Source organism: Mytilus edulis, chromosome 3 (genome assembly GCF_963676685.1).
Source record: "Mytilus edulis chromosome 3, xbMytEdul2.2, whole genome shotgun sequence".
NCBI classification, from domain to species: domain Eukaryota; kingdom Metazoa; phylum Mollusca; class Bivalvia; order Mytilida; family Mytilidae; genus Mytilus; species Mytilus edulis.
This window is the reverse complement of record NC_092346.1, coordinates 28,786,556-28,800,196: the sequence shown is the minus strand read 5'-3', so window position 1 is coordinate 28,800,196 and position 13,641 is coordinate 28,786,556.

Below are 13,641 nucleotides of genomic sequence, written 5' to 3'. Positions count from 1 at the left end.
CAAGCTTCTTCTTACTGGTCCAGTTAGTCATAGGGACCCCAAGGCTCTCCAGAAAGTTTGCGCCATGTATTCTTTCAGTACTGTCTTGCAAGACTTGTTCTAGATTTTCTGGCTACCGTACAACTTACAACTAGTGTCTTCAATCATTTTCACATTGTAAGGTCTGTGGGTGTTGGTAGTCCTTTACTGGTCTAAGTAGGAAGCTTATATTCTGCCCGTCCATTCTCCACATCTCATGCCAACTGATCTTTCTTGGTCCTGCCATCTCCCATTTCATATATTGCCCTTGTTGTTTCGTACTGACGGCTCTTACTTGGCCACCTATTTCCGTCCTGTCCTGACATCAACATTTGCTTCACTCACCTTGTCATCTTTACTGTCTCTTTAACATCATAACTTGTCTAGTTTTTTGTGACTTTAAACTCCTCTGTAATAGAAGACAGTGGTAGTTGAAGTTTTAAACTGGTTCTGTACAAACCAATGCTGCTAAAACTCTTTGGAACCGCAATCCATTTGCGTAAGTGTCTGTTGAAAACCATCCTCTCTAGACTTTCAACTTTGGTCAGAAGTACTTCGTACATCAACAGAGGCCATGTGATTCTTGGTAATATTACATGCAGATAGCACCATGCCTTGTACTTCCCACGTAAACCAGACTTGTCAATAATGTCCATCCACTTTCCTGCCTGTGATACTTATATGACCCATTGGTGGCTCTGGTCACACACTTACATGTAATATATATCGGAGGAAACCTACGTTATGTGTGTAGTTTTTGGCCTTTAACGGCCTACACAACAACTTAATGATCTAAGTCCGACGGAGCTACATATAAAAGTACATCCGTATATTTGAACGATTAACAACATAACTGAATTAACCATATAATATACGATGTAAAAGCTTCACTGACATGCAAAATTTAACCAATAAAATGTAACGTAATTCAAGGATTTGTATAGTATGATCACTATATAAATCCTTGAGTAGGACTACAGAAATAATTGTAGAGATCATATGAACATAGACAAAATTAAACAATTCCGATATTTTAATCCTTGATCTGTTGGGTCGTATATGCGTTACCACAAGACTCCAAAGTATTACAGCTACCAAAGAGGTGAACCTACTTTTCAGTTTAATGAAGAAAAAACAAGTTATACATTGAGCCCATCTGAACAGGATCATAACCATTTAAACCCAATGTAACCAAGCTCACTCGGGTCTAGTCTCGTTGTAATAATCTTATACACAAGGAATCTATAATCATTCTATGGGATAAAGGTAACTATTTACTGACGCAATTGTTTTGGATGGATGACTAAGTCAACACTTAGAGCAATAGAAAAATTATTGATTTTCATAAGTTAGTCGCAGTTAACAGTTAACCGGTGTATCGGGTATTTTATACACAAATAACATCACCTCGTAAATGTACATGTGTGTCTCTGAAAGAAAATGAAGACTCCTATATTATACTACATTATTATTCTAAATATAATATAATATAAAAATATAATTTCTCTGCTCTTATCTCTTCCTCCATATCCAACTAGAAACTTCCTCTGCTTGTCACCCAACTTTTCTAACCAAGCTTCTTCTTACTGGTCCAGTTAGTCCTCGGGACCCTAGGGTCTCCAGAAAGTTTGTGAAACAAAGTCTCTACAGCCTACCTCCACTGAAAAATATCATGTCCTCCAATTCTTGTCTTGGATGTCTGTTACCAATTTCTGGTACTTCGCATGCTTTCTCTCATGAGCTTTTTCCAGTCTTGTTTTCCATGCACTGTTAGCTCTACAAGAATAACCTGTCTGCTGGTTTTTTACCACAGCACGATGTCTGGTCGGAGGGTTGTCGTTAAAACCTCTCTTAGGAAGGTGGTCTTATCTCCGACGTCGGCTTGCATCTCCCAGTCATTTGCTGTTGCTAGGATACCACTGGCTTTGATATTTTTGTTTATGGATGACTCTCCACCTCCTTTGATGAAGTTGATGAACTTTGGCCACTTCTCTATTTTAGTCTTCTTCCTCCTCTGTGTGTCCAAGACTGCTGCTATCTCTCGAAGGACTTGGTCATGGCGCCATGTATATTTTTCATCCTTCAGAGCTGTCCTGTAAGACGACAAACCATGTTCTAGATTTGCTGACTTACCGCACAACTTACAACTAGGGTCTTCAATCAGTTTCCACATTGTAAGGTTTGTGGGTGTTGGTAGTACGTCGTTTACTGATCTAAATAGGAAGCTTATCTTTTGCCCGTCAATTCTCCACATCTCATGCCAACTGATCTTTCTTGGTCTTGTCATCGCCCATTTCATATATTGCCCTATAGTTGTTTCATACTGACGGCTCTTACTTGGTGATCTTCCTCTTCCCCATGACGAACTTCTTGCTGAACAAGTTGCCTTCTATGTCTTGTATCTGCTGACTGCCATAATGGTTGTTGAATGTTGCCAAAACCAAGTCCTCCTGATGTTACCATTCCCACTATGTCTCTATGTCTTAATCGACTCTCTGCATCTTCAACAGCACTCTTGGCCATCTATTTTCGTCCTGTCCTGACATCAACATTTGCTTCAATCACCTTGTCATCTTTATTGTCTCTTTAACATCATAACTTGTCTGGTTTTGGTGACTTTAAACTCCTCTGTAATAGAAGACAGTGGTAGTTGAAGTTTTAAACTGTTTCTGTACAAGCCAATGCTGCTAAAACTCTTTGGAACCGCAATCCATTTGCGTAAGTTTCTGTTGAAAACCATCCTCTCTAGACTTTCAACTTTGGTCAGAAGTACTTCATACATCAACAGAGGTCATGTGATTCTTGGTAATATTCCATACTGATAGCACCATTTCTTGTACGTAAACTAGACTTGTCAATAATGTCTATCCACTTTCCTGCCTGTGAAACTTATGTCACCCATTAGTGGCTCTGGTCACACAATTACATGTAATATATATCGGAGAAAACCTACGTTATGGGGGTAGTTTTTGGCCTTTAACGTCCTACACAACAACTTAATGATCTAAGTCCGACGGAGCTACATATAAAAGTACATCCGTATATTCGAACGATTAACAACATAACTGAATTAACTATATAATATACGATATCAAAGCTTCACTGACGTGCAAAATTTAACCAATAAAATGTAACGTAATTCAAGGATTTGTATAGTATGATCACTATATAAATCCTTGAGTAGGACTACAAAAATAATTGTAGAGAGCATATAAAGATAGACAAAATTAAACAATAGCGATATTTTAATCGTTGATCTGTTGGATCATACCTATATGCGTTACCACAAGACTCCAAAGTATTACAGCTACCAAAGAGGTGAGGTTCCTTTTCAGTTTAATGAAAATTAAATAAGTTATACATTGAGTCCATCTGAACAGGATCATAACCATTTAAACCCAATGTAACCAAGCTCACTCGGGTATCGTCTCGTTGTAATAATCTAATGCACAAGGAATCTATAATCATTCTATGGAATAAAGGTAACTATTTACTGACACGACTGTTTTGGATCGATGACTAAGTCAACACTTAGAGCAATAGAAAAACTATGGCTGATCATAAGTTAACGGGTGTATCGGGTATTTTTTACACAAATAACATCACCACGTACATGTACATATATGTCTGAAAAAGAAAATGAAGAATTCCTATATGATCCTACATTTTAATTCTAAATATAATTCCAATAAGATTTTTATCTGACTTCAATGCACTAATACGTATAAAATATTTGCAACTGGACGTTAAGGCAGACAAGAATCAATCTCTGCCAGTGCTGGGACTTAATATATTATTAGTATACTATTCCCAGGCCAGTGTACCCTTGGATTTGGTCCCTGTTAAAATCCTCTAAATTTTAACAGTCTCTGAAACAATCTTTTATGAAAAAAAATCAAGAGTAGCTCGCAGTTGTGATTCTCGAACTTCGTCGATATGTATTCCAATATTTTCACACATGTTGTTTGTGATGCAAGGATAAGGCCTGGAAATAACTCTGGTAATGGCTATTTCAAAATAATTACAAAAAAATTAACTTTATAATCAATTGTATACATGCGTGTATTGATCTATAGAGGGACTATACACACTGGTAACAAAATGCTATCTAATCTTAAGTTCATACTTACTTTTTACTTTTTACATCCGATTCCACTGGTTCCGCAGCAGGAACTGGCCAGTGAAGTTACTTTACTTAGGAGTGTAAAAAAGTCGTATATAAATATAATCACGTGACATAAATTTGTAAAAACTAAAAATAGCGCTTTTATTAAAATAAATATTCTTTATTGCAAAACATACAAAATTAAGCGTTGTAAATTAACATCACATGCCCGTGGGAAATGGTTCTCCTTTTTAGCTCACCTGGCTCAAGAGGCGACTAAACAATTGGCTCCGTTGTCGTTAACTTTTACAAAAATCTTCTCCTCTGAAACTATTAGGCCAAATGTAACCAAACTTTGCCACAATCATATCTAGAAAACCGCTACAAATAGACTAAATCCGACGAAACCATTAATGTTCAGAATATATTGTGACTTCACATAAAATCTGTCAGATGACTTCTTATAGTTATCAAAGGTACCAGGATTATAATTTGATACGCCAGACGAGCGTTTCGTCTACATAAGACTCATCAGTGACGCTTAGAAAGCTAAACAAGTATAAAGTTGAATAGCATTGGGGACCCAAAATTCCTAAAAGTTGGGCCAAATACGGCTTAGGTAATCTATGCCTGGGATAAGAAAACCCTTAGTATTTCGAATAATTCATAATTTTGCAAACAGTTAATTTATTAAAAAAAAAATACCATATAATTGATATTCATGTCAACACCGAAGTGCTGACTACTGGGCTGGTGATATCCTCGGGTACGAAACGTCCACCAGCAGTTGCGTCGACCCAGTGGTGTAAATAGTTATCAAAGGTACCAGGCTTATAATTTGATACGCCAGACGCGCCTTTTGTCTACATAAGACTCGCCAGTGACGCTCAGATCGAAATAGTTAAAAAGCCAAACAAGTATAAAGTTGAAGAGCATTGAGGACCCAAAATTCCAAAAAGTTGTGCGAAATACGACTAAGGTAATCAGATGATTACCATTTATTTCAATTTTGCCTATTACACATGTATCTTGAAAATTATTATAGTTAGGGAGAAATTTTAGATAGCAAAACTAATCAGCAAGACAAGATCTACAAACTTAATAGTTTGCATTGCCGAAATCGTCAAACGACTCCTTCCTTTAATAACGATTTTTATCATTTTTATTTTGTTGCGTTTTTGCCTAATATCTGAATAAGTACAATAGTTGGGTAGTAACTTAAATAGCAAAAGTGAACAGCAAGACTAGATCTACAAACCAGTCAACATAGCTGAAATTGTCTGTCGACTCCTTTTTAGAGTTTTTCCTCTTTATTGACGATTTTTACCAATATTTTACGTGTTTGCCTATCATCTTTTAAACTATACAAGATAGATTAGCGAAAATGAACAGCAAGACAAGATCTACAAATAAGTCAAATATTGCCGAAATCGTTAGTAGACTCTTTATAGGAGTAATTGCCCTTAGCTGACAATTGTTTTACCCATTTTAGTGTGTTTTGGGCAAAAAGTAAAGACGATAGAAACTTTAAACAGTAAAAATTATTAGCAATACAAGATCAACAAACAGAGATTTTTGTCATGAATGTTTTAGTCCACAATATTGGGTAGTGTCCATTGCTGAAGATGCACATAGACCTAGATGAGCGACACAGGCTCTTTGGAACCTCTAGTTTTAAAAATATATTATTTATTTAAAATGATAGCTGACAATTTTGATACTTTATTAGGATCGTTAAATATCCCTCCAGAAAAACTCCAAATATTCGTACCCAGATGCCTTTTTACCAAATTAAGCGAGAACTTATAATACTTAGAATATGTTTGCCGATTTTAATGCATTGCAAAGTCAAATGTGCTAAGTAATTTCATTGTACATGATGAAGAACTTTGTTGCATCTTGAATATAGACAGCCATAATGATATAGGTAACTTTGTGTACGATTTTCAAAAATTGTCAGATTATTTTTTCACATTAGACCTAGTAGTCTCAGACCATAGGTACTTGGGGACAGGACAATATTTTTTATTTTTTTTAATGGCCCTCCCCCATTTTTCAAAAATCCATTATTTTTATCGTTTTCTATTAATTTCACTTATTTTCGTGTTTTTCTGTATTATAAGAACATAAATATACTACTATGGAACGTGGGAACCACATAAATAGATAATCACAGTTTTTCGGGGATAATGATAGTTTATCGGTCGCTCATTATAGGTAGTCGGCGTAAGGTATTCTTTACGGTCGATCATCATAGATGATCTAATTAATGTGACTCGCGCGCAGATAATGATAGTTACTTCTTTGATAATGCACTAACGGTCGATAAGGTGAATTGTTTCGAGAATGATAGTTAACCTCGACCAAGTGAATTAAAACCGGAAATGCTTGCCGACTGTAAAATCGATTTTGATTGGCGGTCAACTTTCTTCTACTCTCGCTTTTGCGAATTGACGAAAACGACAACACTTCAAGAGGGTGGAAGCATGTTCAACAGGTGGTTTGAAAAATTAAATTTCGGACTTCACAAATTGGAACATCCTTGTATTAAGTATGAAGGTGAAGTTCCTCGGACTATTCATGCAACAGAATGGACACAAGAGGAACATATATATATATAGACGAGGAAAGGTAACACACATATATACAAGTCTAAATTGAAAACTACGTTCAAACCTATGATTGCGTTGGATAAAAACCGCAATTTTTATACGTGTGCATGTAAAACAAATTTCGTTGTAGAAGGGTCTAAATACAGCACAAACAACATTTTCCAAAAGACTAAAAAAGTGAAAAAGTATATTTTAACAAAACGCATTTGACTAACAGGTCGAACAACTGATGTTCTTTACCCTGCTGACTTCCATTGGCGATTGCCAAATAAAATTGATCACGTGATGTAACAAAATGGATCTTAATTTAAATTTAATACTAAACAGAAAAATATAAACTTGTGGCCAAGATGTTATGCCACAAATATAAGGTGTCAATATCTTTTTTGTACACCAGATCCGGATTTCGACAATAAATGTCTCTTCAGTGATGTTAGGGATCGAAACGGTATTTGGAAGGCCATATAATTTACCCTCAATTTTAGATAGACTCTTGAATTTTAAGAGTCAATATAGGATGAACGGATCATATAAACCGGAGGGAAAATATGATACAAGCCCAAACGAAAAAATATCAACAAGTCTAAATCGAAAACTACGTTCAAACCTATGATTGCGTTGGATAAAAACCGCAATTTTTATACGTGTGCATGTAAAATAAATTTCGTTGTAAAAGGGTCTAAATACAGCACAAACAACATTTTCCAAAAAAAAAAAAAAAAGTGAAAAAGTATATTTAAACAAAACGCAATTTGACTAACAGGTCGAACAACTGATGTTCTTTAACCCTGCTGATTGCCAAATAAAATTGATCTCAAGATGTAACAAAATGGATCTTAATTTAAATTTAATACTAAACAGAAAAATATAAACATGTGGCCAAGATGTTATGCCATAAACATAAGGTGTCAATATCTTTTTTTGTACACCAGATCCGGATTTCGACAATAAATGTCTCTATAGTGATGTTAGGGATCGAAACGGTATTTGGAAGGCCATATAATTTACCCTCAATTTTAGATAGACTCTTGAATTTTAAGAGTCAATATAGGATGAACGGATCATATAAACCGGAGGGAAAATATATATAATAATAAAAACTATAACACAAATTCCCATACGTTTCGGCCATTACGGCCTTCTTCATTGGGATAAATTACAACATTGAAACAGCAATTACATCGTTTGGATACATTACGTTACAATAACTACTATGACATTCATTTGCCGCGTTTTTTTCTTTTTTTATATAAATATTTTCATTATTGTTCATACATTGTGTTGAGTCCATCAGGCTCTAAATTTAAAGTTTTTAATTTTTTTTATCCAAAAGGCTTCTTTAGTTTTTCTGTAAATTTTTGTTCCAAATACTCTTTCTACGGCGGTAACTTTTAAATTTTTCATCGAATGATTATGCTGAATGAAGTGGTTGGCTACCGGATCTTCTGTTTTCTTTGTTCGTATTTTTGAAAAGTTCAATAACATTCGTTTGTATATAGTGTATCACCCGTTTGTCCTACATATAAAGTTTTTCGCATTTTGTACAATTAATTGCATATACTACGCCTACGGTTTTACAATTTATTTGTCCCTGAATGGTATATTCTTTCCCGGTGTTGTCACAAAATACCTTGGTTTAGTTTATGTGTGAGCATAATGCACAATGTTCAGAGACTTTATATATAATTATACAATCATTCAGAGACTTTATATATATAAGCGTTACCTGTTATATTGCTAACACAATAGGTGTCAGAACTGCCCCCAATAAATGTTGACATAACCGGGAAAAGTAAGCAAAGTTTTTCTTGAAGACTGTGTTCAAAACAATAAATTAAATCCTGACTGTTCAACAGCAAGATAAACCAGATGCTCCGCAGGGCGTAGCTTTATACGACCCCAGAGGTTGAACCCTGAACGGTTGGGGCAAGTATGGACACAACATTCAAGCTGGATTCAGCTCTAAATTTGGATTGTGCTTAAATAGTTGACACAGCATAGGTTTCTGACACAGAATGAATGTGTTCTAATGAACTTAAAATTTTTGTTTTCTCTTAGAGCAATTCACTATGCTGTTGAATATTAATCCTCTCAAAACAAGAATGTGTCCTCAGTACACGAATGCCCCACTCGCACTATCATTTTCCATGTTCAGTGGACCGTGAAATTGGGGTAAAAACTCTAATTTGGCATTAAAATTAGAAAGATCATATCATAGGGGACATGTGTACTAAGTTTGAAGTCGATTGGACTTAAACTTCATCAAAAACTACCTTGACCAAAAACTTTAACCTGAAGCGGGACAGACGGACGGACGGACGGACGGACGCACAGACCAGAAAACATAATGCCCCTCTACTATCGTAGGTGGGGCATAAAAATGTTTGAAGAAATTTTCTTTTTTATTTATGAAATTTCAAATGAGAAAAATTGAACCCAATTTTTTTAATCACATCCCCCTTTCCCTTATTCCAAAACTAATCTCAATTAAAATTTCTAATGGAGTTTGCAACAATAACTACTCATTTAAATACATCATAAAATATTAAGATGTAAAAAAAAACTGCTTATCACTGAATGTTATTTATTATAATTTATCAGTTGGTAGTAAAAAGTGAATATACATTGTATATTGTATATAACAAAGATTTAAGTTGATTCTGGACAAAGAAAGATAACTCCAATTAAAAAAAAATCTTGCTATTGCACAATATTTTGCAATTAGATATTTCTTGCTTACTATTCTGGACAAAAAAAGATAACTCTAATTAAAAAAAAATTGCTATTTCACAATATTGTGCAATTAGATATTTCTTGCCATTGCGCAATACTGTGCAATTGAAAAGACTTGCTATTGCACAATACTTAATATAATAATTTTAGATCCTGATTTGGACCAACTTGAAAACTGGGCCCATAATAAAAAATCTAAGTACATTTTTGGATTCAGCATATCAAAGAACCCCAAGATTTCAATTTTTGTTGAAATCAGACTAAGTTTAATTTTGGACCCTTTGGACTTTAGTGTAGACCAATTTGAAAACAGGACCAAAAATGAAGAATCTACATACACAGTTAGATTTGGTATATCAAAGAACCCCATTTATTCAATTTTTGATGAAATCAAACAAAGTTTAATTTTGGACCCCGATTTGGACCAACTTGAAAACTGGGCCAATAATCAAGAATCTAAGTACATTTTTAGATTCAGCATATCAAAGAACCTAACTGATTCATTTTTTGTCAAAATCAAACTAAGTTTAATTTTGGACCCTTTGGATCTTAATGTAGACCAATTTGAAAACGGGACCAAAAGTTAAGAATCTACATACACAGTCATGACAGTTAGATTCGGCATATCAAAGAACCCCAATTATTCAATTTTGATGAAATCAAACAAAGTTTAATTTTGGACCCTTTGGGACCAAAACTCCCAAAATCAATACCAACCTTCCTTTTATGGTCATAAACCTTGTGTTTAAATTTCATAGATTTCTATTTACTTATACTAACGTTATGGTGCGAAAACCAAGAAAAATGCTTATTTGGGTCCCTTTTTGGCCCCTAATTCCTAAACTGTTGGGACCTAAACTCCCAAAATCAATACCAACCTTCCTTTTGTAGTCATTAACATTGTGTTTAAATTTCATTGATTTCTATTTACTTAAACTAAAGTTATTGTGCGAAAACCAAGAATAATGCTTATTAGGGCCCTTTTTTGGCCCCTAATTCCTAAACTGTTGAAACCTAAACTCCCAAAATCAATCCCAACCGTTCTTTTGTGGTCATAAACCTTGTGTCAAAATTTCATAGATTTTTATTAACTTAAACTAAAGTTATAGTGCGAAAACCAAGAAAATGCTTATTTGGGCCCTTTTTGGCCCCTAATTCCTAAAATGTTGGGACCAAAACTCCCAAAATCAATACCAACCTTCCTTTTGTGGTCATAAACCTTGTGTTAAAATTTCATAGATTTCCATTCACTTTTACTAAAGTTAGAGTGCGAAAACTAAAAGTATTCGGACGCCGGACGACGACGCAGACGACGACGACGACGACGACGAAGACGCCAACGTGATAGCAATATACGACGAAAAAAATTTCAAATTTTGCGGTCGTATAAAAATCTTCAACATTCATGAACAAGATATTTTTAAAGATTTATACTCTTATGGTTGCTGTTTTATCGTTTTCTCTAATCTTTTATTCTGATAATCACTTATGACATAAAATCACAATTCAGTGTTGAGAAAACTTTTTCTTTGATTAGATCGAAGAAAAGACTTATCTTTTTTTAACAATTATTTGGGATTTTTCATATTTCTATTAATTTTTCTGTATTATAAGAACATAAATATACTACAAATAACTTGTATTTGCTATCAATTCCAAGTTTACTATCCCCTTCTATATAAAAATATATCAGACGAGTGACTACTGTGGATAGTAAACTTGGAATTGATAGTAAATAGCAAATACAAGTTATTTGTAGTATATTTATGTTCTTATAATACAGAAAAACGCGAAAATAATTGAAATTTATAGAAAACAAAAAAATAACGGATTTTGGAAAAAAGGGGGAGGGCAAAAAAAAAATTATCCTGCCCCCCTCAGACTAGACAGAGCTATGAAGATAAAGCTGGTTGTAATAACTATGGTTATAAACTGTTAAATTTCTGCAAAAATGATAGTTTGTTTATTGCGAACGGCAAAATTGGTACAGATACTGAAATAGGTAAAGTCACAAGCAACAAAAATAGTTTGAAATATTTTTGTGTAGTAGCAGAGACATACAATACATACTGGTGGAAGCAAAGTAAATTGTTTCCCTTTGTGAAGGAATTTGAAGTGAAAGATTTCTGATGTATAACTTACGATTCAACAATGCCTAAAAATGATAAAAATAACAAATACAATCCACTACAGTGTGACTGAAAACTAGTTCGGTTGGTTGATTAAAAGAAAATTGATTTGTAGACGGTATTGTAAAAAAAAATGTTAGTTGATGATTTGACAAACAAGCTGAGTGATCATGAGACGAATAGCGATGATCATTTGAATATTTTTGTTGAAAATTTTAATAATCTGTATACTGATACAGCTGCAGGGGTATTTGGTTCAAAGCCTGTACGCACAAGTATATAGAAAAAACTTAGCAGCATGGTTTAAATGTAAGTATCATGAAATTAAAATTAGAGAAAAATAAGCCCCAAAAAAATAAAGAATAGAGAATAATGGGGTGTTTAAATATAAAGAATTGAGAATAATTGGCAAAAAAGACAAAGAATAAAGAACTAGAGGCTCTCAAGAGCCTGTGTCACTCACCTGAATCTACTGTGCTTTTGGAAATCATGTAAAATAAGGTTTAAATCATAATAAATAGGATTGAAGCCATGTTTGATTTAATTTGGCCCAGTAGTTAAATTAAAAGCAGGTCATCCCACTAGTAACTAGTCTTACAATAGTTACTGAAGACCCCTTATCATTATTTAAATTAGTTTTCAAGTTGTGACCACTTGAAATTGGTTTTTTTTTACAATTTTTCCTTAGACTTCTATAATAGTAAATCATAGGCTATGTTCTATTTTTAGCCATGGCGGCCATGTTGGTTGGATGGCAGGGTCATTGGATATATTTTTCAATCAAGATACCCTATTGAAAATTGTGGCTTAGTTTAATTCTATTTGGCCCAGTAGATTAAGTGGAGAAGATTTTTTTTAAAGATTACAAAAATTTACGAAAAAAATTGTTAAAAATTTACTATAAAGGGCAATAACTCCTTAAGGGGTCAATTGACCATTTTGGTCACATTGACTTATTTGTAGATCATACTTTGCTGAACATTATTGCTGTTTACAGTTTATTTCTATCTATAATAATATTTAAGATAACTAAAAACTGCAAAATTTCCTTAAAATTACAAATTCAGGGGCAGCAACCCAACAACGGGTTGTCTGATTTGTCTGAAAATTTCAGAACAGATATATCTAAACCCTAATAAATGTTTTTACCCCCCACCCTATAATATAAACCAAAAAACTGGATTTTACCCCTATGTTCTATTTTTAGCCATGTTGGATGGCAGGCGGGGTCATCGGACACATTTTTTAAAATAGATACCCTAATAATGATTGTGGCCAAGTTTGGTTAAATTTGTTCCAGTAGTTTCAGAGTAGAAGATTTTTGTAAAAGATTACAAAAATTTACGAAAAATTGTTAAAAATTGACTATAAAGTGCAATAACTCCTTAAGGGGTCAATTGACAATTTTGGTCATGTTTGACATATTTGTAGATCTTACTTTGCTGAACATTATTGCTGTTTACAGTTTATCTCTATCTGTAATAATATTTAAGATAATAATCAACAAGAGGCTGTTGAGTGACAGCAAACAGGATTTTCCTGCAGAGGTCGAACCCAGAACAGTTGAGCAAGTATGGACACAACTTTTAATTTAAACAGCTTGTATTTGGATTGTGATTGAATATTTGACACAGCATAGGTTTGTGACACAAAATGACTGTAGTCAAATAACTGAAAAATTTAAATTGGACATTTACCTATTATGGTCCAGTATCCAAAATATAAATACATTGTTTGAATCATCATATCAAAGAACCCCAAGAATTCAATTTTTGATTTAATAAAATGTTATTTATCATTAATACAATATCTCTTAAAATTCTTTAAAACTTATCTGTAATTATCTTCAAAATGTCTTATAATGAACAGTAAATTTCAAACTTTATTTATACAGTCCTACAGATCTGATCAGGAAACAGAAAATTTTCAAATAAATCTGTCACTCCAATTGTAATCATATGATAAGATATTTCCCAGATCTTATTAATAATGAAAATGATATTTGCAAATCTGAAGGGTTATTTCCCTTTGAACAAAAATATGG